Source organism: Gekko japonicus, unplaced genomic scaffold (assembly GCF_001447785.1).
Source record: "Gekko japonicus isolate JY-2015 unplaced genomic scaffold, Gekko_japonicus_V1.1 scaffold4482, whole genome shotgun sequence".
Lineage (NCBI taxonomy): Eukaryota > Metazoa > Chordata > Lepidosauria > Squamata > Gekkonidae > Gekko > Gekko japonicus.
This window is the reverse complement of record NW_015174985.1, coordinates 56,630-62,571: the sequence shown is the minus strand read 5'-3', so window position 1 is coordinate 62,571 and position 5,942 is coordinate 56,630.

Genomic DNA, 5,942 nt, shown 5'->3' with positions numbered 1-5,942 from the left:
GCTCTAACAAGCATAGGGGGAGTGAGCAGCCGAAATGGGTTAGAGACATGGCACTTGGGAGGGTTTAAAAAAATGTATTTATATGTATTTATACCCAATGCTTCTACCAAGGTATCCAGGATGGCTTACAAAAAATTAAAACACCAAGGTGCAAAAATACAGTAAGAGGATCTTTGGACAGTGAAGCTCCATATAGAATCAAAAGCAGCAATAAAATTAAGTTGATAAAAGCAAGTAGTCCCAAGTATACATTTCCCTTGTGTACTGGGGGGGATCCATACCTTTCCCCCCCATCCTCTACTTTTTAGGACCAAAAACCGCATAAGAACTGGGGGAGAAGGTCATTGACATTTGCTAGGGTGGCTTTAATGCTCTTTATCTTTGCACGTATACTACTTCAAGATCAGACTTTCTGTGGCTAAGTTCCTATGTTGACTTAGGATATCCAAGGAACTTAATCTTTTTTATTATAATGTCATCTTCAGTTTACCAGGGCTTATAAAAATGTATCTAACTGAATTCTAGAGATCTCATATATTTCATAAAATCTGTTTTGGAAAATCACATTGCTTGAAGTTGAGTAGTAGTCCCATATCTTCTGTGATAGGGGTCTCATAGGGGTTCTGATTACTACACCCAGTTTGGTTCATATGTCATACTTGATCAGTAATGTTAATTCAGGTATACTGGAAAAAGAGGTCACTGAAATCCCTCTGCAGGGCTGCTAAGTCCTGCTGCTAAGTTTCTGATAATTGTGCTGTTGGCCTAGGGTTGCCTCCTTATGGTACCCAGGCCAGACGTTTCTCACTGTCCTCTTCCTTGACTGCAGGCAGTGCATTTGTACTGCTTCTTCAGATGATATGGTGCTACTTTGTGGATGCTTTTGCCTGCCCCACTTGTACCTCATATGGAGCCCCAGTGCCCTACCACTTCATAGGGTCTGCACCAAAGGTCATTCCCCTGTAACCCCAGTACTTGGCCATTTACTAGTACCTAGTTGCCTATCTGGAAGGATCAAGGCCAGGCCTTGTGTTGTGGTATTGTTTCTGATAATCCTGATCTTTCTGTAAGTGCTCTGTCACCTGTTTCTGCACCTGGTATAACTGTTCACCCAGCTACCATATGTATTTATCTCTGGGTGCAGCTGTCACCTTTATTGACCTCTGTGGCATGATTTCTGGAAATAGTGTGGCATAGTAAAGGATCACTAAAATAAGCCTATTTCCCCTGATAGTCCATTTTAAAGTTTTCTCTTGCTCGAAAGCTCGTCGAATCCAACTCTAGGGGGTGGTGCTCATCTCCATTTCCAAGCCGAAGAGCCAGCACTGTCCGAAGATGTTTCTGTGGTCATGGGGCCAGCATGACTAAACGCCAAGGCGCATGGAACACTGTTACCTTCCCACCGAAGTGGTACCTATTTATCTACTTGTAAGTTTCTTGCTTTCAGACTGCTAGGCTGGCAGGAGCTGGGTCCAGAGACAGGAGCTCACTCTGTCACGTGGCACTAGGGTCTCAAACTAGCCATCTACAGACCTTCTGGTCTGCAGCTCAGCGTCTTCTTAACCTCTGAGCCACCATGGCCCATTCTAAGGGCTTTACAAATCGATCCCAACATGTCAGAAAGTGCATGATTATGGGTAGGGACTGTAACAGTGCCATGGGCACTGGGCATTTTATCACACATTGGCATTGGGGACAGAATAGGCAGTGGGTTGCCACATCTTTGCTCACAGCGGGCTCAAAATCTTGGCTATCCCCGAGTGTCCTGCCCAGTTGCTATCATAGGCCTCCTTCAGGACCAGCCCCCGCTCCTAGGCTGATACCACTAACTGCCATAGTTCTTCCTAGGGCAGTCCCTTTAGGTAAGTGACCCCCCACCTTCCTCTCAATGGATGGCTGTTGCTGTACTAAATGAGGTAGCACCACTATCCCCTTCTCTATTGCTATGTGTCTTCTTACCCCAGACAGCATGGGGTCCTTTGTTTGTTGCCTCACAGGATCTTGTAGCCTGTCCAAGATTCCTGCCACTGTGTGAGAGTGGTCACTTGGATCATTGGCTGTGGTGGCTCCTGAAGGCCCTTCACTTGGACTCAACAGTGAGTAGGCAGCAGTATTTCATCTCAAAGCACTTCCTATACTACCAAGTGTCTCCACTTTGGGACATCCCACCCATTCAGGGTGGTCATTAGTATATCTGGCATAAGTGTTATGTAACCTATCCTACCCTCACTCTCGGTCACTTGGTCAGCCCTCTGTGGGTGCACCTAACAGACTGGGAATTATCTGGGGCACCTCAGGGATATGATTTCTGCCCATGTGAGTGAACTGCTGAGATCAAGCAGAGCTTGCATCATTTCCCCACATAGCACTACACTACCAGTAGGGGCTTGTCTGGTCCATAGATTGTTCTCAAAGACAGTTCAACTGGAAGGGTGTAATCATATTCCATTAATGGGCAGTCTGTTTGATAATGGCTTACTTGGCACAGGAGGATCAGGGGCCTATGCCCTCCACTTTAGCCCGTGGGAATATGGAGATCTTTGTCTGTGCAGGGCCCCTGGCCTCCTTGCTGCATTCTTGCGCATCCTGACCCCCTCATCACCCCAGCTCGGTTCTTCCTTCACCCTGAGCTTTTGGCATTACCTTTTCTACACCCACCACCACCACCTCGACAGCCCAATATTCATCTATCAATTGTGCCAGCTTCTCTGGTTGTTGTCTCATAGCCCAGATTGGGCTCTTGACTAGTATGAAATAGAGAAACTACTTAAATGACTGCCTTCTCCGTAACTTCCTCCCCATGAGCTCCTTTAGGCACCAGCCATTTGCAGGCCAGGTCCTCCAGGGCATAAGCTGTCTCAAAGGGGATCTCACCTTTTGCTCTCATATAGTTGCAGAACCTCTGTCTGTAGGTGTCCAGGCACAAATGAAACTTTTGGAACAGGGCCTTCCTTCAGCTGCTAATAGTCCACAGCATCTTGAGTATTTAACAAGCGATATACCAACAAAGGTGTCCCAGTTGATTAAGGCCCCAAGATGGTGACCCACTGAGTTTTGAGCCAAGCTGATGCAATGCCTCGATGTAGGCCAGAAAAAAGACCACCAGGGGAAAACTCAAAATCCAGCTGCTGAATAGAATGAAAAAGGAAAAAAAGTATACAGAAAGTAGAGACGGAAATATAAGAACTGTAGTGGCAGACCTACACATAAGTTTCTATAAAAGATTTCCAAATATCTAAAAATAAGTCCATACGCAATTGTTATCTTTATGCCATGTGTTAAAATATTCTAAGGTCCTCTGATTTACCTGAGGTGGGAATTTATCCTTCCAATATTGTGAGTCCTTTAGCTGTAGTAAGGACATGGAGGGTCTTGTCTCTTGCCTCAAAGAGACAAGCAGTTTAAAAGTACATAAGCATCCTCCAAAATCAGTGTTCTGATACAACATTGATATGAGTGATATTTTCTTCCCAGAAAAACTGAATGATTGGATATGCCCAGAGCATATGTTTAAGGAATGCATCCTTTGAGTCACAATGCTAGCTATTCTTGGCCCCGAGGCAAGAGTGCGCCCAGTTCGCAAGCTAGTTAACGTGAATCTTCTTTCTCCAATAAGAACTTTGAGAAAGTGAACAAGTGAACACTCCTACATGCATTATAAAAAGCACAGATGCTCAAAACTCATATTCTGTAGGATGCAGCTGGAAATAAAGCCTGTATACAGAATCCATAGAAAGAGGCCAGAGGAAGAGTCTGGTAAAAAAACTATGCTTTCCCCCAGAGGTGCAGCTTGATTCACATCTTGCACAAAACTAGCAATGGAGCAAAGTTATCTTGCCATGTGAAGCAGCCACCAAAAAAATCAGTATAAACTCTCCAATGAGGAAAGGAAACAAGGTCACCTGACTGCCACTGAAAAATAGCAAAAAGTCCAGTAGCACCTTTAAGACTAACAAACTTCATTGTAGCATAAGCTTTCAAGAAACACAGCTCTCTTCATCAGATGACTGCCACTGTAACAGGCAACTTGACTGCAATAACCAGAATGCCCTAAATCTAACAGCCACATTGGACATTTTACACACAGACTTGACTGTTTCTCTGCTGGGGCAGCATACCAGCAGTTAGACAATCCTTTGCTGAAGAGTCATTGTAGGGTCCAGTATACCCTAAACATTTTTTTTTTGCTGAATAAATCACAATGTAAGATCCATAGAGATACCAGGTGTAAACTTCAAAGCCGTATCGCATTGCTTTGGCAAGGTAGGGTGATCTAGTTCCTTATTCCATTCATTCTTGAGACTCTGCATATCACAGTTATTAATCAGCATCAAATATTTATAGACAAATATTGTATGGCTGTTCGAGACCCACCGCGGCCAGAGTGAGCTCCTGGCCCTAGTCCCAGCTCCCACCCACCCAGTGGTTTGAAAGCATTAAAATGGCAAGTAGATAAATTGGGTACCTGCCCTAGGTGGCGGGGGGCACCCTCCTCCTTGCGAGGTGAAGGCATCAGCGGTGGCGGCGGCAATGGCGGCAGAGAGGTGATGGCAGCGGTGCAGTTCCTGGTGACCCAGTAGAACAACGTCAGAGGCGGAGCCCGGAAAAAGCCAGAGGCTGGAGAGCGTGGTGACGTGCGGCGCAAGCACGGCGGAGCCATCTAGGACAGTAGCCGGAGCTACAGCCAACACAGAGCCACGCACCAAACGAGGCCTACCGGAGGAAGCCACTCAAAAGGAAAGACCGGCTCCAGAAGGGCACCAGGACGCCGATACCCGAAGCCACGGAAAGGAAGCTGGAGAACAACTAGCCTGGGTGCTGGTAGGCAGACACCACCCCAGAAACAATGTGGCCCTAGCTAGGTGAATGTGGTTAGAATTACTATGTAAACCGCCCAGAGACCCTTCGGGGTCAGGGCGGTATATAAGCCGAAGGTATAAATAAATAAATAAATATAAATATTTTCTGTGTTGTTTCAATTAAAGTTTCCAAGAGCAAAGAGACTTAATGCTGCAGGCCATATTTAGATACCAACAGATATTGCAATTGTAAATATTGCCATTCAACAGAAGTTGACAAGTCATATCTAGACCTCAGCTGAGAAAATGACAACAATTCATATTCATAGTCTTATCGATTGGACCAGTGTAAAAATCTCGCTATCAGTCCAAGCCTTCCATAAAAAAGTTTTTTTCCCCACCCTCCTCCAATTCTTTTCCTGTACAGGAAACAGAGTTCAGATATTTTACTGCAATGAGTTTCCTCCATTATATGGGTTTCCTCCGTTATATAAATCTTGATCCCCTCCCCCAGCCTTTTCAGGTTTCTTATATTGACTCTTGTTCAGTCAAAAAATCTACACTGACAGAAATCAAGAGTATTTATATATATATGTATGGCAGTTGTATTCAAGCTAAACTGTTAACGTACATAGTCGATTATGTTGTGAGGTGAAACAAAAATAGCTTGTAAGTCATTGTGATATCTAGCATCATGTGATTTCTCATTTAGCTCAAGTTCACCAAGTACAGAGGTTCAAATAACACCTTGTTAATAACTAGAGGATGTATATCTAGTAGACAGACTCTGATACTGGGTGATGTTCATGCTTCTGATTAAGTATTAGAATTCCTTGAGTGGTTAGAAAGAGTGCTATTTAAGTAAGCAATGCATTACTTGTTCACAAGTACAGTTGATACTATTTAAGATCTCCCTGGGTAATAATGAACTAAATTTTAGGAAAAACGCTGTAAGTATTTTCTTTGCAAACAAAGGTCCCGGTCACACCAGTGAGATAATCCGGGGGCAAAGCAAGGGTTTTTGCTCCGGAGCAAACTGAAGCGCAGTATTGCAATCAGACGTTTCCCCCGAGACTCTGTGCACATGCCCTCAGCCGCGATCACACGTTGATGATGAAGCATGGCAAAGAAGGGCAAGGCGGT